The sequence below is a fragment of the Bactrocera neohumeralis genome, unplaced genomic scaffold (genome assembly GCF_024586455.1).
Source record: "Bactrocera neohumeralis isolate Rockhampton unplaced genomic scaffold, APGP_CSIRO_Bneo_wtdbg2-racon-allhic-juicebox.fasta_v2 cluster10, whole genome shotgun sequence".
Classification (NCBI taxonomy): domain Eukaryota; kingdom Metazoa; phylum Arthropoda; class Insecta; order Diptera; family Tephritidae; genus Bactrocera; species Bactrocera neohumeralis.
Genome location: NW_026089623.1, coordinates 14,253,656 through 14,277,122, shown reverse-complemented (window position 1 = coordinate 14,277,122; position 23,467 = coordinate 14,253,656).

The window sequence follows — 23,467 nt, the reverse complement described above, 5'->3', positions numbered from 1 at the left end:
TAATTTAAGTGAGTTACAGAAAAGAAACTAAAAAAAATTATTGTTTGAAGTCTTTTTTACTTTCAAGTCTGGGCAATTTCGCACGGCTCTCTAATGTCGTCGCCATAAAAGCCTCTACATTTTCCGGTATAACCCGTTTGGAAACGCTAGCTAGCAATTGAACATGTCGTTCCGTTCCTTGTATGTGTGATGGAATTTTTGGATCATTAAACGGTGGATCATCTTGATTTAAATATTCTTTCACTGTATCGTACGGAATGCTTCGCGTGAATAGTGGTTCAAATACGATATTTCTATCATTCAAATCGATCATTTCCGTATAACTTGGGCAATTAAAGTTTATATCTGCATCGTTAAATTTGCATCTGGATTTTCCGTTGTCACATATAATCACAATAATCTAGCGGCCTCGGTGAGCCACCGAGAATGTACAATTTTCCCTGGTTTGATGTTAGCCAGATCCACCGGAACCACGCCGCTAGAAATTGCATGGGCCATGTCGTATAAGTACTTCGAATCGGTGGAAAATTCTTTTTTTCTGGAGCAGGGGGCATATTTTGCAACTCAATTTTCTGGAAGCCGTACACCACCTAAAAATATATAATAATAAAATAATTAAAAATGGTTGACAATTATAATAAATGAGTGATAGCAATAAATTACCGGAAGAGTTTCACAAGTTTCGATTTGACGGCTCAGTTTTCCGGTTGCCGATCTTGGTCCAGTCCTGGTATCTCGAGATATCCAGATGGGTTGGTAAATTAAGATCAGTCAAATCAGAAGACATACCAAAAACAGTAACATCATGCTTGGGTATATGACTCATTGGGTTTTCGATAGTTGTTGATGTAGTTGCTTCATCTTGCGGTGTAGAGGATGGTGGATTCATTGGAAACTTTTTGATTTGGAATGGTCACTTCACTTATTATTTTTTTTGAAATACCATAGTGGTTATTGCTTTAGTTCTCCTCACTTTCATAGGTAATAAGAATGAAATGGTAATTTCAATTCTATTTCAAAATTTGCCCCTACCCAAAAGTTCGACCCAAATTGGGGGACATCAAAATTCGTTTTAGAGGTATGGTTCTTTCGGCAAAGTTTCTTATTTTGATCCCTAAAATATGATTTTCATACAGCAATAGGCGATTTTTTTGCCTCCCCACAAATCGACCCGGCCTAGTATACATATATAAAAACAATAAGGCAATTCGGAATCTTGTACATCTGAGGTTGCAAAAATATGCAATGTGAAAGATTAAATCTCACCGTCAACAAATTGATTGGACTTTATCAGTGCAGCTTTAGACCTGGAAAATCAACAACCGACCACATATTCACCATGCGCCAAATCTTGGAAAAGAACCGTGAAAAGAGAATCGACACACACCACCTCTTTCGTCGTTTTTGAAGCAGTTTTTAACAGCTCGAAAAGGAGTTGCCTTTATGCTGCGATGTCTGAATTTGGTATCGCCGCAAAACTAATACGGCTGTGCAAGCTGACTTTGAGCAATGCCAAAAGCTCCGTCAAAATCGGGAACAAGACCTCGATAACAAACAAGGTTCAGGCAAGATGGCTCCCTATCGTGCAACTGCTTCAATAAAATGCTGAAAAAAATTATTCTAGCTGCATAGCTTGATACAACAGATACAATCTTCTTTAATAGTGTACAGCTGCTGGCGTACGCCGATGATATTGGACTCAGCGTCCACGCCGTTATTTCCGCTTTTCCTGACTATACAAGGAAGCGAAGAAATTGGGTCTGGCAGTGAACGAGGACAAGACAAAATATCTTCTGTCATCAAACAAACAGTCGTCACACTCGCGACTAGGCTCCCACGTCATTGTTGACAGTCATTACTTCGAAGTTATAAATAACAATGTCAGCTTCAAAATGCAACGAAGAATAACTCTTGCAAACAGGTGCTCCTTTGGACGGAGTGGGCAATTGAGAAGTTAAGTCCTTTCTCGACGAACAAGAACCAAACTCTATAAGTCACTCATTATTCTCGTCCTGCTATATGGTGCAGAGGCATGGATGATGACAACAACTGATGGATATGGAAATAAATCGTTAAAATTTTGGCGCGATCATGTTTTACAAATATGAGCAAAACATATTAACACTTTGTTCAAGAATTTTGATTTATTCTTCAAAATCGATGTCGCCCGTCTTAAAGGAGGGATACAATACAATTCTGCCAAAAAATTTAGGGATTTTAGAACCAATAGAACGTTTCTTAGGCCCAAATTATCTTTCAAGATAGTTTCCACTGATCCTTCTGTTGTTTCAACGATGCCAGTAAGACCTCTGACTCTTAATCGTAGATTTGTAAACACCAATTCCTTTATTTTATTAATGTATGGATCATAAATTGATGTTGATTGTCAATGCGTTCTCAACCGTTTTTGAATAATTTCTTCTAATCAAAAACACTTTCTCGCGAGAGACAATTATCACCGAGCGCCAATATTTTATTCATCGTAAAAATCGGCGAATAGACTTTTATGTAGTTCTAAACACTAATTATTATTTTGATGCGACATTTGGCCAAATGTCACTGACGGTCATACCAATCTAGAAAAAAAATATTTCGAGGAATGGGTTTTCGAGCGGATTTTCAATTAAACTTTCGACGTGTATTAACTCAGCAACAGTGGTAGGATGAACTTAAATCCATTTTTGGCGATGAAGCTGAATCAAAGACCAGTGTTTATCAATATTATGGTAAAACAGAAGAAAATAAATATAAACCTAACCATACACATATGCTACTCATATATTCATTATATACATAAATGCTAAGTGCATACAGAGTTTGTCCGAAAAGTAGTAGGACTGATCTTCTTGCGCCGTGACTGCACTTCGGAGCGTGCGCGCACCGACTGGATTCGGTGAGGGCGGTCCTAGCTTACGAACGATCAATGGTGAGAATGATCAGTTGTCTCCGAGCACTGTGAGAATCAGGACAAATATTTTCGAGCGACGTCTTTCTGTGAGTGGTGTAAGCCGAAAATACAGCGTTCGTTAAATTCTATGTCAGTAATTCTGCGACAGAGACGTTTGATATGATCAAGCAAGCTTACTCGGGTGTTACTTTAAAAAGAAGTGTTTCGGTGGCATCAGGCCATGAAATTTTCAAAAAATGAATTAAACAAAATCTGTGGTTCACGACATTGTGCCGAAGCGCTTGAACATGCGCAAGGTGTGCGCCAAGACTGTCCCAAGAAAATTTTAACATTTGTGAAAGTGACCTCCTGATTTTGAAATAACGTATTCACAGGTGACAAGCCTTTGAGTGTCATCACGAGACAAAGAGGCAATCTTCCGAGTGGCGCACGCCATTTTGAAACGACAGAGGGGATCCAAGCAGCATGCACCTCGACTCTCAAGCCTATTCCAGTGATGCCTTCAATGCTTGGAATTCGCGCTTGTAGCGCTGAATCGACGCAGAAGAAGCCTATTTTGAAAGTTTTTAAAGAATTGTAACGATTGGTTCAATATTTTTCAGGAAAATGCAAATTGCATCACAGTATTGACAATAACTTTAATTTGGATCTACCAGATGTTCTTCATAAATGTTAAAGGGTTTTGAGACGCCCACGGGGGCATGCCATAATCCCCTTTATGGTGCTGGGTCTCTCATGATCTTTGACAACATTTTCATCAAAAGCGAAGTCCAAAATAAGCTTCAAGCCAATAAAAATATAGGCAGAAATTCACACTGATTTGTTGGAAATGAAGTTCCTAATTTTGCTGGTAATTTACATGCTGATGAAAGAATTTTCCAATGCAGCGTTCTTTAATTCTCGGATAATTGTTTTGCTGGAGTGGACTGCTTTAACTCCAGATTTGAATCTATTGGAAGATACTTATGTGGGAATTCTTTCAAAAAGCTGCCATGTGAAGCCGGAATAGCTAGATCATTCTTATCTCTAACATATCAAATTTCCTTACTATTTTTTGGAGACAAATCTTAAAACCAAAATTTGGTTATACTTGTTTATTTCAACTGAAATTTAAACATAAATTGCTAACCAGATTATTTAAAATAAATACATTGCGCTCTAATTAAAATTTAAACATAATTTCTGAGCCACAAGCTTTAAAATTTTTTTTCTGAAATGTTAAAAAATTGTGTGTAAGTTTAAGCAGCTTTGAATCCCAAAACTTTTAAAAATTTCATTCCATTTGTTTTTCTCAGTATTTTTCGTCTGTTTTGCTTTTATATTTTACATGTTCAACACAATGAAAATATATGATGTTGTTTGTTCAACGAAAGCAACTAAAACCAAATTACTAAGCCAGCGACGGTTTATCAGGGATCACTCGAATCCCATGGGACTTTCTTCAGTATTGTAAGTATCTATTAGTATAAAAGTGCATACACGCATATCACATAAGTTTTTATAATCAGATTTTAGGCAAACTTTAGATTAACCAAGGATGCATTTATGTATGTGCTAGACAGCATAAAAGACAAATGTTTGATTCGCCTATTCGCCGATGTTAAAATTATTTTGCGTCCTTAAGTTTTTAGTGCATGAGAGCTATCAGCAAACAGCGGGAAATGATTTTCAAGTAGTTATTGCGCAACCTACTGTTTCTTTGATTTTCAAGGAAATGCTCCCAATTTCGGAATCCTCTCTTTGCAGTGTCTGGATCAAAACGGACACAACGGAAGAAGAAACACAAATAACCAGAAGAAAATGTTTAAAAAGATCGGGAATTCCAAATGTGATTGGTTGCGTTGACGGAATGCATGTTTCGATTATTGCTCCGTGCGAAAACAAACATTTGAATCTAAATGGAAAGGGATTTTACAGCATAAATGCGTTGAGTGTAAGTAGCACCTTAACAAATAAATTATAACTTATTATTATTTCGTTTTAACAAATAATTTTAATCAGGATATAGTGATAAGATGCGTTGATGCAAGGTATGGAGGATATAGCCACGATTAATTTGTGTGAATAATAGCTCCCTAAAAACATATTTGGAGCTAACATATCAAAGAGGAGATTACAATTCGGCTTTTATATGTTTATGTGCATACATAATTACTACAATTAACTTTTAGAGAGAGATTTCTCTGCTGCGTTCGCGCCAAAAGGCTCCATCCAAACTCCACGTCGGTCAGGTGTAATAAATGCAATGGATGGAGCCATCTTGACACCAGCTCAGGCCTCAAGACACATAGGGAGTGGACCACGAGTTACGTGGCCATGTTGGCAACTCAATACCACCGTAGATGCTGACTGTGCAATCTGCACACAGTTCGCGGACTGTGCGGCCACCCACACCGAATGGTCAACAGAGGACCTCCACGGTCCAGGAGCTGATACAGGAAACACAGCTCCCACTGCGACTTGTGCATCACAACAGGATCACGAACGAGATAATTATGGTGGCCTAGCCTTCATATTGCACAACACCGTGTAGTATCGTTTAATCGATGAAGACATCTACCGCAGGGATACTACCCTAGAATAAAATAGCTATCCGGTCAGACGATGTCGAGCTCAAAATATTTAATATATACATCCCCCCAGTTACATGTTGCCCTACAGGATATCACCCGAATATAGGTGCCCTATTTCGTGGTGAAAACCGTCTGGTAGTACGCGACTTTAATGCGAACCACGATCTTTGGTATTCCTGCGGTACAGTTTGATGATTCGACATCCTGTACAATGAATGACGAAGCCCTCACCAGAGTTATGGGCACCTGTATTAGCTCGACCGATACTACCATTGCTAATGGTGGTCTGATAAATAGCATAACCTGGCGACCTATACTAACTCTCGCGTCAGACCATCTGCCTATAATTATCTCGATCAAGAAACCTCCCGATTTTATTTCTGTGGACAACCGTACCTTCGTTAACTTTAACATAGCTAACTGGGTCGGCTTCACAGAATTTACTGACAGCACCTTCAACGCTCTTTCCATTCCTACGGACGTATGCGTTGACGAACGTCGATTCCGCAAGGTGATCGCAGCAGCTATTGCTAAGGGATCTCAATTTGGAGATTCGGCGAATGGTAAATCATCATAAGCGGACGAAATGGATAGATCACCTGAAGTCTTGCAGCCTCTTCGTCTTCTTTGTCTAACCCGAAGAGGCATGATGACCGGAATGAAGTTAAATGGCCATGTCTCTTCGGACCCGAAGAAGTGCGCTAACTGCTTTAGCCGGCAATTCCCATTACACCCTTCCGTAGACCAAACTAAGTGATGTGTTACCCGACGGCTGCGCAAAATGCCAAAAGACTGCGCGCCACTTACTTTCAATGATGAGGAGGTTCAAGATGTCATCAACAAAGCGAAATTATCCACATCCATTCTCCCTGTGGAATGAACATGCTCATGCTAAAAGATCTAAGCTCGACGGGATTAAATATCTCACCAAAATCCTTAACCCGTCGCTGACCGCTCTTCAAATACCCGATGTTTGGAAAATCGGAAGAGTGGACCCATTACTGAAACCTGAAAAACCCGCCCGATAACTCTCCTCTCCCCAGTAGTGAAGACATTTGAGGCCTTGCTACTTCCGTTCTCCACTCACCACCTGAGCCTAGCCAACCACCAGCATAGATTCTGAAAAGTCTATAGCACTACCACAGCTCTTAGTGTCATAAACGCTCAGATAATTCGTGGCCTTAACCAGAATCCCCCCTGTAAGAGAACGATCCTCGTTGCCTTGGACTTGTCAAAAGCTTTTGATACTGTCAATCTCACAACGCTACTGCAACTCGTCGAACAAACTACGCTCTCTCCAGGACTGAAGAGGTGGTCCATAAACTACCTGTGTGGTCGTCAATCATCCGCACTATTTCGAGGAGAAAAACCTTGAATAGTTTTGTAACAAATAGATACATATGTATCTCTATTTGTATTTTGGTGATCATTGAATTAACTAAATGGTTATCAGGCACGTTTGAAATAAAAATATAGTACCACTTAAACGTTAAGAATACAAGATAATTTATTTAGGAAGTATTTAACTTAATACAAGTGTTCCTTTTCTTAAAATTGAATGTTTAAATTGTTTCGGTAACGAATGTAGCGTAGGTAAATAGCGCGCCAGATCGCTGCTGTCGAAATTTAAAATGTGGCGCGCAGGACGGGTGTTGCAAACAGGAAGTGTATCAAACGAAAAGTAAGGCCAAACAGCGATGATCCAATCCTTTTGATAGTTGACATCTGCTGTGGTGAAATCCAATGTGTCGCCGCGTGTGGTGTATTGGTGATGATGTGTTGGGCAGTATTAGGGTGTGCCATTAGTTTTTCCATGTATAGTGGGTGGATGCTAAACTCATTTAAACAAACCTAAACGGAGAAGAATTAAACAAGGGGTTCCGCAGGGTGGTGTCCTCCCCGTTACTGTTTAACTATAACGTCTCGAAAGTCCCACAGCCGCCAGAGGGAGTTTTCATAAGCTTTTACGCTGATGATTGCACGATATTAATGTCGGGCAGAGTTGCTCCGACATTCCTCGTCTCTCCTCTGCACGTAACCTAACACTCTCCCACACCAAATCCACAGCGACCATATTGACGAACTGGAAGAAGGAGTATAGACTTGAGCTTAATATTGCAGTCGACGATGTCAAAATTCCGACTGTCAATAACCCTAAGATTTTAGGTGTAAACTTTGATGCTTCTTCACTCCTCATACGACCGCAATTATAGTCAAGGTACAGAGCCGAAACAAAATCCTCAAGTCGCTAGCCGGCAGCACATGGGGAAAAACAAAGAAACGTTGTTGCCAACTTACGAGACAATCGGCCGGCCGGTCCTCAATTACGCCGCACCAATATGGTCACTGGATGCAACGGTACACAGATGAGGAAAACCTAGACCTGCCAAAATACTACACTCCGGACAACGACGGGATGCGTCTCCCATCGAACTCCTTCATAATGAGACGCTTATGTTCTGAGTTAAGGAGCATAATGAACTCCTCTCCAAGAAGTTCCAGTAGAAATCACCCCTGCAGCCACCTGCTTGGAGCGGAACCGCCAATTACGTCGACGAAATCAAACAATACGCCGACCGGACTACGGACGCAACTAACTTTCGACAGGTACTGACCGGTATTCACAGTAGAGCTATCAAGACTTTCACTGAGTCCCCTCCAGGGGATGGCGTCAAATCACCACCTATTGCAGAAGAAGAGTTCGGGTTACCGCGAGAAATGCCATTGACCTTTACGCAGCTTCGTTCTGGATATTGTAGCAGGTTAAACTCCTACTTGTCCAGAATAGACCCTGACGTATCCAACATATGTATGTCCTGCGTGTAAAGAGGCTCCGCATGACACTGGCCACCTCTTTGCATGCCCCACCAACCCCACTCTTCTGACACCCTTTTCCCTTTGGTTCGACACCGTCAAAAAAGCACGATTCTTGGGACACCCGTTAGATAACGTCGACGACAACTTAGATGGTCTTCACCACTTAAACGGGGATTAGATACCCTGTTAAAACAACAACAAAAACTTTTGTTGATATAGTGGTACCATTGGAACCAATTGAAAGAAACTTCAGTGGAACAGTAGATCGTCGCCGAAGACAAATTGCGAATGCATTGTCATAGTGTAGTTGCATCCCTAAAATATATATCGCCACCTGAAATGCAAAATAACGTATCATCAAAAAATTCGAAATTGAGTGTCTTATTGATTACGCTTCACTACTTCAAATTACATACATAATATTACATATGTTCAACATTTTTAGGTTCTGCGGTCAGATATAAACCAGTTTTAACCAATATTAAAATTTTGTTTCACTCATGTTCCATTTTATTTCGTGTTTCATTCATGCCACTGTATATTTCGAAAATGTTGTTACGTTATTTTGCATTTCAGGTGACGATATGTAACATATAATAAAATAATTGAAATTAATTTGTAATTGCTAGAAATACGTTTTTTATTTGAGTATTACCCGAAAACATATATTGTGCTACTAGCTGTTACCCTGTGCGTTTCGCTACACCTAAATCGATTAAAACCCTTTAGGGTTTTTACTTTGTGTTTTATTTATTGTTGTAAAACTGTTACTTATTTATAAAACATTTATAAAACATATTGGTATACAACATTTTTGGTTTTTCCACCTGGCGCGTAAATGAATAAGCAACTTGGTGTTCCCACTCTCGAGCATGCGACGAACAATTGGCCGTGGGAGAAGCACGGTTCTTCCAAATTGACGCCGCACACTTGGAACGTTTGCCCTTGCGATTTGTTGATGATCATCACAAAGGCAAGACGTACTGGGAACTGCAAGCGCTTAAATTCAAACGGCATGTCCGGTGGAATCATGGGAATGCGTGGTAAGAGTACAACTTCACCTGCTGCCTTGCCATTTAGTATTGTTGCTTCAATCAAATTTGGCCACAATTTTTTGACTGAAAGTCTTGTGCCATTACACAAATTCGGTGGCTTCAGATTTCGTAGAAGTATAATGGGTGAACCGACTTTCAGGACCAAACGATGCGGTGGCAGACCGGGGGCATCCAAAGAATTCAAGAATTCATTTGGATAATTGACTACTTCATCTTGATTTAAAACGCTATCAATCGATGTACATATATGTTGTAGCTTCTCCTGGCAGTTTTTCTTGAATGGCAAAATTGATTTCGTTGACGTGTACATTTTTCGGTGCCAATACTGCGCGTTCTTTTAAATAATCGTGGCGTTGATAGTGTTGAACAATATTCGGAAATACACTTTCCATTAATTCTTTTTTCGATAGTAAATGTGTACAAAAGTTGTTCGGCAATGTGATCAAACCGGTATCATCGATTGGTATTTTGCCTGCGCCAATGTCCAACAACTGCTTCGAAAACGATGTTGCCGATCGATCATTTTGCAATTGGACTCGCATGTTGATGGTAAGAGTCAGCCTTTGAACATGTCTCCACAAAACTGACAATTTTGAACATACGTTTATTTCGTCGGCAGGAGTTGATCGAGGAATGACTGACAAAGTTTGCCGAAAATCGCCGGATAATAAGATTAATGCTCCGCCAAAAATTTGTTACTTTTGGCGTAAATCTTGCATTGTTCTATTGAATGACTTTTTGTTAGCCATTGGGCACTCATCCCATAGAACTATTCCAGCTCCTCGCAAAACTTTTGCCATTGTTGAATTCCTCGATATGTTGCACGTTGGTGTTTCAACGACTTGGAAGTTCAACGGTAATTTCAACGCAGAATGTGCTGTTCGGCCACCATCAAGTAGAGTAGAATCCACCGGCGTTATTGTCAACCGCTCGTATAATCTTATCATAAGCATTTTTCTTCTGAATATTCAATTTGGTAATGTTAGCTTGTATGAAAGCACGCAATTCATTGCAATCGTATTGTTGTTCACGTTGAAGCTCATGGTCAATGACTGGGCGCAGTAATGCCAAGTTGCGCTAATGCCTTATTCGCAATTGTAAGGCACAGATCTTCAACCAATATCAAAGCAGAATTATACATTTGTAATGTATATAGCAAGTCTGCGTCCGATGCTCGATTACGCGCCAAAATTAATAAGTCCTCGGTCATGCAGTCTTTGTACTTATTCCACAGTTATTGGGGATTTGACGGAAGGCATGTAGATATTATTATGGCGAATAGTACGCGTATTTGTTTTGGATGAGATGTGAGTGATGCGTCATGAAGTGCGGTGTCCCAATGCATATCATCTTCTAACAAATGCAATCGCTGACATGCTTCACGATACGTCGCACACAACTGCACGTCAACAGTTTTCATATCATCAAATGATCTTGGTCCGCGCACGTTGACTAATAGCAGACGCAAATAAAAACATTCGGCGTTGTTCGGATGGATGGTGTAAATGCGTCTTATGGCATCGGTTTTACGGACATTTGGATAACCGCCAACACCCTCCCCTTGCTTTCGTCGTTGAAATGTTTTCGATGATGGATTCCAAGTGAAATATTGTGGTATTTCGGAATATAGCAATGTTCTTGCAAATTCATCGTTTTCACACAACTTGAAAAGGTAGTTAGTATTGTCCCCGGTGGTCGTGCTAGAGTATGCATATTTGAAGTACATAAATAAAAATATACATATTTGAAGTACATAAATAAAAATTGAAAAATTAACCTAAAACTACATCTTAAACTATGTATTTTACCCACACACGCATATGCAATAAGACCCACCAACAGTGTATTTGCGAACCGCATGGAAGCACTTACGAAACAATAACAATACTCACTTGCTTTGTGTGTGTTGCACGGTCAGCAGAAAACACAAAATCGGTTCGAATAAATGTAGCAAATCGATGGAATTAAATCTGGAAAAAACACAAAATGTTGAAACACATTTTTTTACACACACCGCGCATTTTCAAGCGACAATCGAACCGCATGGCATCACATATGAAACAACAACAATACTCACTTGCTTTGTGTTGTACGCAGAATGTTAATCACGTTGAAATCTGAGAAAAATACACACAATGTTGAAACATTTTTTTTGGTACACTCAGTGCATTCGGAACACTTACGTTCTGTATATCTTGTTAGCTTGACAGTCACCCATAGAAAGAACGAATGACAGGCAAAAACGATCAACATGCGATGTCAATGTTTTTCATTAATTGTAAACATCCGCCAGTTGTTTCTGTTTATTAGTAAAAGGCATTTGACAGGACTGCCAATCTTGCGGCAAACCATTATTTCATAAGAATTTTTATAGGCGGGATGTATCATTGTTTTTTTTTTTTTTTTTGTGCAAAACGTGCAATGATACACACATTAAATTTCTTATGTGCACCATCCACACAGACCCCAATCACCCCTGAAAATTTCATTGAAATCGGGCAATATAGATATAGATATATAGATATAGATAACTAAACACTAAATTAAGATATAAAACTGCAATTTGGTAAAAGTATCGCAGTAGCAAGCGGCACCTGCGGGCACAAAGGTTTGAAAAGTGAGCTTGGCCCCGCTCTCTAATAAGTTTAATGTATATATCTCCTAAACCACTTAAGCTTCAACAACCTAATTTGTTAAACACAAATCTTATGAGAACTTCTGCATACAATGTGAAAATAGATGAAATCGGACGTTAAATCAATAACTAACCTATACCACAATATGAAAAAAGGGCGAAATCGGAGAACAACCACGCCGATATAACATAATTTTAAATTCCAGTTCTGTTTCCAATGCACAAATCAAGAAGTAATTAATATAACGGGATTAACCCTGCTGGTAGGTTTAGACCATTTGGTCCAATTTTTTTTTTTGTTTTCTTTGTAACTTTGGAACGGTGATATATACTGTCTAAATTTTTCAGCTCAGGTGGTCTTTTTATAAAACAATATTAAGAGACCATTTGGTCCATAGTATATTTTCTTTGATTTTCTTTACATAAATTTTCCAAAAATAAGTACGAACTTGACTCTGCCATACTTATTAGTATTTTCGATCACAATTTTTTCTATTGGAGGCGGAAAAAACAACAAAACAGCTGAGACAATGTCATGGCATCTGGACACTGCAAATCGAGTTGGTCCTGGTTGTGTTGAGATAATATTCTCAACCGCAGATCCAATATGCTGAGGTAATGGTATGGCACTCTATACCATCTTGTTTTTAGCAATAAATAAGGAATCAACAGAGCCACTTGGAGTTAAGAGGGGTTCCGGTTCACTATCTGTTTCAGACTCATTTGTTTCATAATTCTCCGAATTATAATCAATATGGCAATCTGAGATATCCGATTCACTTACTGCATAGAGCACTTCTCGTATCTCGTCTTCATTCAAGTGCGCCATTTCATAAGTAAACACGTCTGAACTCTCGAAATCAACACACAAACTGAACAAATTCGCATAAACATTCGCGATTCTCTACCACAAAAAGCCAAAAGGGGGAATCCCGCAATTATTTTTTGCACTAATAGCTATGTTGAGTAAAGAAAAATGCAAAACGGGGGAGCCCCTCGCCTAGTTTTTATTTTACCAGAGTTGAGTAAATAATAAAATAATAATATTTAGCAAGTATTGAACCAAACTAAATATAAAGACTAAGATTAAATTGTTATTTTGTATGAAAATTGCAGTATGGACCAAATGGTCCTCTAACCTAAGATTCGTAAGTTTTTTTTTAACCTAACAGCAGGGTTAAACTTTGCGTGAATAATTCCCTTAGCGTATGCCACTTTATGACCAAAAATTTTTCAAATCCAACAAAAACTGTTCAATCCCCTAGGTACCGAATATTTGAAACCCAGTACCTACAGTTGACTTTGATCAAAAATATGGGTGAATGTATGAGATATATGACCTTCTGCGAATGGTAGGCACCTTGTCGTGGTGCAGGGGCTTAATCGCAAGGCATACTCGGCACCCCCCAACCGGTGTGGGTGGTGTTGACTTGCACTGCCCTCCTAATCCAGGGTGTTATACGACTCCCGTGCCCATTGGATGATTTGCAGCCAGGTGGTAAATTCGGCTGAATTAGAACGGAGCCTTCCCAACACCGGGCCGAATTGGGGAGTAATTGTGGCCTTACCGCGCCAAGGGGCTCTGGCGTGGCGGGCCTCCTAGTTCCCCATAAACTAAGTGGACCCGACAGCTCACCTCGTTGAGCCGAGGGTCGTAAGAAAAAGATGAACGACAACAACAAAAAACCTCAAAAACAACAGCACCTCCCCACGACTCGACCAGGCGACAACAACGGACGACGAGCACGGACCAGGAGAAGCACAAGAGAGAAGGCGCAGCTGAAAGCGGGAGGGTCAAGGAGCTAAACGGAAGTTTAGCTTCCTTGATGCTCTCTCGCCAGAAGAGCGGGCGCTGTTCGAGGAGCATGCCAGGGAGGATGACGACGACATGCCCTCGTGCAGCGGCGTCCAAGCGTCGAAGTCCGCGGATGGAGCTAAAGCCACCACCAAGACCCCCTGTAGCAGTCTCAGCTGCTCAGATTCAGAGGAGTCATGTCGGGCAGAGACCGACGGCGCGAGCAAAAGAAGGCGCAGGAGGGGAGGGCAACGTTCTCTTCCAGCAGCTGGCAACCCCGGCGGGTGCGGTGACCCTCGCACGAAGGATATGAACGGGGCCAGCCTAAAGCCTCCGGGACGGGAAGATCCCGAGGTGGCGGAAGCCTTGGCCACAGGCAGTGCTCCCACTACAAAGGAGCGTGCCAGAACTGCGTCTGTTCGTGCGCAAGGCAGCCGGGCAAGAGACCGTGGCCATGCCAGTGCAGCTGCCTATGCACAGACCGCGAAGCGGAAGAGCAGGCAGTTAACGCCACAGGAGCCCCCCGCTCGAAGAGGATGAGGGGCGCCAACTCGGAGATAGCCGGAAGCCAAGTTTCAGCACTGACACTCCCCGGGTGGAGGAGGGGCGGCGCAGATATGCGGATGCTGTCAAAGGCATCCGCATGGCTGTACTGCCTCTAAACTACCCGGCGGAGGCGCTGGATTCGGAGCAGCTTACCGTGCTCCAGGACCTCCTCATGGAAGAGGTATTCAGGGGTGATGAATACGCGGCGTCCTTCCTTGGGGTTGATTTTCCAGGTGGCATTATGCAGGTGGACTGCATGGACGAGATGTCCGCCGACTGGCTGCGGGAGTTTGTCCCAAAGCTGGAAGGCTGGACGGGTCTTGTCCTCTGTGCAAAAAGGGCGGAGGACATACCGGTCATGCATAGCATGACGATGTTCCTCCCCCGGTGTGGAGACAAGCCCTACCAGTTTGCTCTGGGTCTGGTTAAGAACCAGAACCGGGGCCTCAGCATCTCGGCCTGGCGTATCGTCAGTAGCAAAGTCGAGGATAAAGGTGAACTAAAAGGATTGAAACTGCACCTGTACGTACATGACAATTCATATAAGTACATCCGTGCAGCGAGCTTCCGCCTGTTCTACAGGTACAACGCGGTGGTCATAAGGCCTTACAAGCCTGCATCCTCCGGGAGCAAGGAGGCGTCTGAGACTGTAACTCAGCCAAGCGTAGGCAATGCCAAATAGGGCACTACTGTGGCGGCCTCGGAGGTGGAGAGTATGCAGGTGGAGGAGGTCGCGGAACAACCCAGCGTAAGCAGGGTTGAGTAGGCCACGCCTACCGCGACCTCGGACACCCCAGTTGTCCCGGGAGCAGAGCTCCCCTCCACACAGGAGCTCCTCGATGGATTAGGAGATCTCATGGACAGCAGCGCGAACGACGGCGGGGATGAGGACTTGCCCCTCATCGAACCACTATTATAGTGGCCGTCGATAAGGAAGTCGCCCAGATGAACCTGCACCACGCGGCGGCAGCTTCGGCTGTCATAACGAGCAGGTTCACAGCGGAAAAACTGGGCATCCTGCTGATCCAAGAGCCTTGGGTCTACAAAGGAGAGGTCAAAGGCCTCAAGACAGAACACAACAAGGTAATCTGGGATCACTTTAGTGAGCGACCTAGAACTTGTATAGTTGTCAGGAGCAATATTAATTTCTTCTGTATTTCCGAATTCTTGACGCAGGATCTGGTGGCGGTACAGGCCAGGGATTATGAATGCAAGGACTTCGTCCTGGCATCAGCCTACTTCCCGGGGGAGGCAATCACAGCACCCCCCGCAGTGGTGGGAAGGCTTGTGGAGTACTGCAGGAGGTACAGGCTGCCCCTTATCATCGGCTGCGACGCAAACGCCCACCACGTAGAATGGGGCAGTACGGACTGCAACCCGAGGGGTGAGTCTTTATTGGAATATGTAGTAGGTAGCAATCTAGCAATAGAGAATGTGGGGTGCGAACCCACTTTCATAACGATAAGCAGAAGGGGAGTGCTTGACATCACCTTCAGTAACGAGGCTACAAGCGGTTGGGTCTCACGTTGGAGGGTCACGGCGGAGCCCTCCCTGTCAGACCATAGAATCGTAAGGTTCGCGCTGAAGGTAGAGGTAAGACAACTTCCCCCTAGACGCAACCCTCGGAGGGCAAACTGGAGCGCCTTCAGGGGGAGGCTGAGTGAAGAATTGAGTAGGGAGCGGCAGACTGACAGTAGCGTTACGGGCCCGGGAATAGAGAGCGCTGAACGGGTCCATTATTAACGCTTACAATCACAGTTGCCCCCTAAAAGTGCCCACAGACAGGCGCAACTGTCCCTGGTGGTCAAGGAAGCTCAGGAAAAAGTACGTAGTCTACTTAACAGAGCAAAACGTACAGGGGTCTGGGAAGAGTACAGGAGCAACCTCACCCTTTATAATAAGGAGATTAGGTCTACCAAACAAGCCAGCTTTGGGAGATTCTGTGAAAATGTCACCTCCACACCAGAAGCAGCACGTCTGCATAAGGCGCTGGCCAGAGGCTAGACTGACACAGTGCTGGCAATTAAAAGGAGCGACGGGACTTTTACGACCAGCGCGTAAGACAGAGCCACAGAGCTTCTGCGCGCTCACTACCCGGAGACTATTCCGGAAGACTAGTGTCTACCCGTAATTGAACACAGGCCATCCCGCTCTGACTGGGCAATCGCGAAACAAATATTCACCGCAGACTCGATCAAGTGGGCATTGGCCTCGTTCGAGAAGTTTAAGTCTCCGGGAGTGGATGGTATTTTCCCAGCGCTTTTACAACAGGGTGAGCAGATTCTGCTGCCACACCTGGTTCGGCTGCTGAAGGCGAGCCTCGCAATGGCGTATATCCCTGAGTCATGGAGGACGGCTGAGGTGATCTTTATACCCAAAGTAGGAAGGAAGGACTATTCGCTGGCCAAATCTTTCAGGCCAATTAGTCTAACTAACTATGAGATAAGATCGAAGGCGCTGAAGATTGTACCCCTGCATGCTGCTCAGCATGCATACAGAGCAGGAAGATCGACCAATACGGCTCTGTACCAGGTAACTTCGGAAATAGAGAGTTCACTGGAGAGTGGGGAAGTGATGCTATGCGCCTTCCTGGACATCGAAGGTTCTTTTGACAACACATCTCACAGGAATGTAGCCAGGGCACTGGAGAGAAGGAATGTGGCAGCACCGGTGCGTAGATGGATAGAGGCCGTACTGCGCACCAGAATTGCTGAGACCACAGTAGAAGGTACAAGGATTCGTCTTGGCACAACAAAGGGCTGCCCACAGGGTGGTGTGCTATCACCACTATTATGGAGCCTAGTCGTGGACGACCTGTTAGCACTGCTAACGGACAATGGCATCCGCTGCCAAAGGTATGCGGACGACATTGTAATCATAGCCAGAGGTAAATTTGAGGACACTATCTGCGACCTGGTACAACGAGGTCTAAACGTGGCAATGAGGTGGTGTAGTGGAGTTGAATTAAGTATCAACCCCTCAAAGACGACCGTAATTCCATTTACGAGACCCGGTCTCAGAAATCTCACACTTGGTGGTAGAGGTCGATATGACTAGCAGGGTCAAATATCTTGGTCTTACGCTGGACTCAACCATGCGGTGGAAACAGCATATGAACCAGATCCTGGTAAAAGCAACAAAGGCATTAATGGTGTGCAATCGGCTGGCGGGTAAATCCACGGATTGTAAGGTGGTTGTACACCATGATTGTGAGACCGATAATCACGTATGGGGCGGTGTCCTGGGCCTCAATATAGTCGCAAGCTTCGGTAGATACCCAACTATCGAAGCCACTGCGACTAGCTTGTGTCTGCATGACGGGCGCAATGCGTACTTGGCCTACGGCAGCTTTGGAGGTCCTGATGGAACTCACACCACTTCTGAAAATGACAGCAGAAGGGTGTGGCAAAGGTAAGGTAATCTCGTCCCAGAGGATGGAGGTGATAAGTGGTAATATTCCAATAGCCCTGCTTCCGAAAGACAGCATTATCAAAACAATTAACTTCACGAAGAAGTTCAAGCTTACCCTCGGCAATAAAAATGAGTGGAACGACTCCACTCTTGAGCTAATGAAGTGGTTGAAGTGGTACACCGACAGCTTGAAAACGTTGGAGGGAATTGGCGCAGGGATCGCGGGTCCACGCACCAAACTCTCCATACCGAAGGGTAGCTTTCCGAGCATTTTTCAGGCAGAGGTCTTTGCCATAAGTCGGTGTATAGATATAAACCTCCATCGCAACTACCGCAATGAACGAATAACCATACTCAGCGATAGTCAAGCGGCTCTAAAAGCAATCTCCTCCTACGAGATCAAATCGCTACTAGTGCAGGAATGTAGAGAACGGCTGAATAGCCTAGCTGAACGTAACCAGGTGCACCTAATTTGGGTGCCTGGTCATAGAGGAATAGCCGGCAACGAACTGGCTGATGAGCTCGCCCGCGCTGCGGCATCAACCAATATGGTAGGGCCCGAACCATTGACCGGGGTCGGCCCCCATACCGTAAAGAAGCTGCTCCGTAAGGAAGAAAGAGTGGACAGAGAAAGGAATTGGCAACAAGCGCATGGTATGCGACATGCTAAGTTGCTATTTGGGGGGTACAACCAGAATAGGTTCAAATCAATAATCAACCTCCCGAGGAATAAACTCAGGTTACTTGTCGCAGTCTACACCGGCCACTGCAAACTGAACAGACATTTATTTAACATGGGTCTATCAGCTTGCGCCAACTGCCAGTTTTGCGACAGGTAGCCTGAAACACCGGAACACCGGAACACCTGCTAACCAACTGCACAGCAGTCTGCAGACCCAGGTTAAAGGCCCTAGGATACATGTTTCCTAATAGGGATCACATCGCCTCACTAGCACCCAGTAGGTTATTGGACTTCATCAATATACTGGGGCTTCGTGAGTCCCTGTGAATTAGGAGAGAGCACAATAGACCTAATGTCGCGGTGCATTCCTCAATTATTTATCTATCTATCTATATGATTGAAATTAGATTATCCTTCTCTGACAAAATTGGTTGAATCGTACCAATACTTCCAATAGCTCTCATTTACCTAATATATAGATTTTCGAAATTCTGGGTGACTTTGAACCACATAAATCGGCCAATATGTGAGTTATCTCACGGAAAATGAGAGAGGATGTTTCGCTGATAACATTGTGTCTTTGTTCCTAAAATTAATCAAATTGAGCGAAAACTTGACCTAGTCCCTATATAACTAATACCAAAATTTTCGAACATCCGGCTGACTTTACTCTAGATGATTGCATCTATAGTATGTGACTGGCTAATAATATGTAGTATTGGCAAATATAAATAATTCGTATAACAATTTTCGTTTGTCCAATAAACTTTATGTGTCTGTCAGTATAGGTGTTATATATAAAATTGCTTGGTTTTCGATCCTATGGTTGAGGTTTTACACCTTAAAGTATTTCCCTGGTTTTGATTCTTGCAAGTTGCAAGAGTATAAAATGTTTAGTTGCACCCGAACTTACGCCTTCCTTACTTGTTTTTGAATATTATATTTTTTCTTTCTTTCTTCTTCCAATTTATACAGTGCCAAGTTTTCTTTTTTTAATTTATAAATTTTTCTATTATACCTAGCGATTTCATTGCATACTGAGTTAATGTTTTGTAATACATATACCGACAAGGCTTTCTTGCTTTTCCGCTTGCTTCTCCAAAGCCTTCATACCCAAATTTTCGCACTCCTCTACTCTGTTTATAGGTAAACAGACGTAAAGCTGAAGTTTAAAATTTCTCCCGCCTGTTCAGGCTGCACTTCGTCACCTTTCACATGTGTGCTGCTTTCTTTTAAATTTGTAGGTGCAGCTGCAGTGGTTCGAAATGCGGCTGCGCTTGGATTCACTGCCTGCTGTAAGCTGAGCAACTCGTCAACGCCCTGCTCTGAAATCGTTGAGCTGCGTTGGGTGTAAGGTTATCTATCTGTGGCTACAATCTCTTTTCTATTTTCTGAAAGGTTTCTCTTTATTTTTAGTTTATAGTCCAACTAATACTAAGTAATGCAAAAATTAATACGGATATACGTACTATATACATACATATGAATATCGAATAAAAATTGTTTATTCTTACCTTATTCCATTCGCTGTCACTACGTATTGGAAGGCGAATATTATTTAATTCAGTCGCAAATTTTTAGTAAATTAAGTACAATGAATATATTTTTAAAATTATACTGTCGGTTTTTCTGTTTTCAATTTCACTCGCGAATCAAATAAAGGTTCGAAAGTGGCAATAGCAAATATTGATTTTCGATAGTTCTTTTGCCACTCCGCGGCGAAATTGCTATGCGCTCGCTACTTGCAATAGCTCAATACCCAATAGACCGATTTTGACTAAAGTTAGCACTTAGCATTCGTATGCCACTGTGCGAAATGAGCGAATTCGGACTACAACCTCGCCTACTTCCCATATATCACAATTTTGAATTTCATTTGATTTTTTATCCTGGTCGGCACTGCACGTATAGCCTCATAAAGACGTGCGTTAACCCTCGTCTTGGCCTCGTTATTGAGACAACTTTAGAACCATTAAAGGCGACTACCTTTCTGGAGGACGGATACGGCTCTGATTGGGAACCTTATTAGCAGGGACATTAATAAGAGATAAGTGAAGGGTTGTTGAAACCGACACCCAGATTTCTTCCGGGTTGGAGTGCTGCTTCTAGAGCGACGAAACCGTCGCTGGCGAAACGCAGTAATACCGATACTCCAGTAGGAATTTCTACATCTACAGGTTGTAGGATGGGGGAATCAAGTGGAAACCCGCCGGCAACCGACGTGGGTAGAGCTGACATACGCGGCGAAATCGCCAGCACTATCAAAGAAACCTCTGCTAGACTCAATAATTCAGTCAGACAATGTAGTGCAAGAAAGAAAGCGAAAGAAAAGTTCCTGAGTACCATTTACGAATTGACGCAAGGGTATCTAAGCGTCGTAACAAAATGTTTTTAGTAAGAAACACTTCGTCAATTTTTGCTGCTGTGAAGGGGGTACCGTATTGCCACGAAGTTTAGGTTCTTTTATGCAGTGACATTCTATTCGACAGCTTAACGGTAATACTAGCACTGAGATGGCTAACTGTGGGCACAAAGCTAGTCAAGAAGTGTTTCTCCGTACAAAACTATCAAACTACTTCATCGGCGCTGGTCGACGACCAGTTCCTGTACGACTGCGAGTTCTGTCTGGCTGAGATTAGCACATAAGAGATCTACTGCATACTTTTTCGGATGAAAGTTGCCAAAGTTTTATGGAGGAGGGTTAGGTGAAAACTTTCTTCTCCATTGTATAGCCTTTGCGAGGCTGAGGATGAAACATCTTGGTGATCTTCGGCTAACCAGGAGTCATAGCCGAAAGTGACATTAGACGTCAGTTCTTTGTCGATTTGTAAGAGTCTCTAGCCGATCAATTATGTTAGTGTCAGTTAATACTATAAGGATGGAATAATTTTAATTTATGATACTGAAAATGACTCGAATCGTAAGCAATGGCTAATCAAACAAATAAGCGATGAACCAGTTTTCTGTAGGCTATAGGTAACTAAATACAACAATAACTGAAAAAACCAACGCAAAGGACCTTGTTAACCAAAGAGTAGTATTTAGTTTTCCAAAATTGGTAGATAAATTAGAGCAGTTAGGCTAGAACACAGTGAGTCAGCTAAGAAAAACAATAAATGTAAATTGGTTATTTCGCAAATTATTTGTTTGTATTGGTTGATATTTCATTCATAGCTGTCATTTGTATTAACCCAAGGTAAATATTTTTCTGTTTTTTTCTTGTTTTTGCTTTTAAATTGTGTAATTACTTCTTAAAAAATAAATAAATAAAAACGAAAAGGTAATATTACGATTTTTCCGGCGCCGCGATTTGATGGTACGGATGGATAGAGGAGGTCCTCAGCATTAAAAAATGTATACACATACATATACCGTCCTCAGACGCATAGTTTCCGAGATATTTCACTTTAAAGTTCAAAAATTTGTAAGAAAAATGCTCGTTATTTCACTATGTTTAACCCACTTTTCACATATTTTTAATTAATATATATTTAATTACACTGTACACATTCGTATTTATCAAAAATTTACACTAATTGTATATTTTTTAAGAAAATAAATATACTTTAAAAATTATTTTGCACATTCAAAGTTTCAAGTGATTTGCGTGTTTACATTTATGACAAATAGCAGTGTTGCCATACTTTGTGTCCTGAAAATATAATCAAAAATGTGTTTCATATATTTATATGAATACCCCGGTGTTCGATCGATGAGGGTTATTTTTTTTGAAGCGCGGCCGAAGGCCGCCAGTGCAGAAAGTAGTTCGACACAAAGGGACTATTAATACCCCGGTGTTCGATCGATGAGGGTTATTTTTTTTGAAGCGCGGCCGAAGGCCGCCAGTGCAGAAAGTAGTTCGACACAAAGGAATGTTATTTTTTATCTTTATTTATCAATTAACATAATATACAAAAACCGTTTGTATCATTTTCTTTATAAATGTTAAAAAGAAAAATTTTTCATAGTTTTTTTAAAACATAATATGTGGTAACACTGGTACTTGTAATGACATGTGAAGAAAAACAAAACAAAACAAAATAGGACTAAATTGCATGTAAAATTGTGGAACTTTAAAGTGAAATATCTCGGAAACTATGCGTCTGAGGACGGTATATGTGTATACATTTTTTAATCCTGAGGACCTCCTCTATCCATCCGTACCATCAAATCGCGGCGCCGGAAAAACCGTAATCGTGCCAACGAAAAAAAGAGAAATAATTCTTGTTGTTCTTATTGTATAAAATAGCAAAATAAATTAGTGAAATTGCTAACATGTTAATTAAACTTTCACTTGTTTGTATGGATGCTACATGAACGTAAACTCATCGAAATTATAATACTTAATATAACGGATCTACTACTCAATACACTTCAGGCATTTTCTTTATTCATAGCAATAAACAAGTTGCCAGAATTTTTAACTTATTACAATATATTCCTGTATACTGTGGATACACTGAATATATTGTCATACAAATAAATAATAAAATCAAAGATTTAAAATATACAGTTGTAAAGGGGCGTTGGAATAAAAATATTGTTATTGTTATATCTTTAAATCAAATAACGATCATGACTATTAAACATTATAGCAAACATCATTACGAAATTTCCAATTCTGTTGAACGAATTTTTAATAATGTTTTCATTATTACAGAAGGGTTGGCTATTTCTTCCTCAAAAAAGAAAAATAAATTATCGAATATGAAATGCAAAAGTAGTTTCGCCGATGAGTTTCTTAATCCATTCTATACCGAAATTAATGGGAGTAGCAGCAAGTTTCAACTCAATGACATCAGGATGCGTAATAGGAAACAATGTGAAACAAAATCCCAGGATTATAAATTTTCTTCACGAGTGCAAACTAGTGGAATAAAGACCTTGAATAAACGAAATTTGGGTAGATATTCTGTAATTTCACAGATTAACTTTACACGCAATGAAAAAGTAAATATAAGCCATCACTGCATATTAGACGACATTCAAAAAATAAGAAGATATTGCTTTAAAAATGAGAAGCATCAGTGCCCCATTTCCCATGG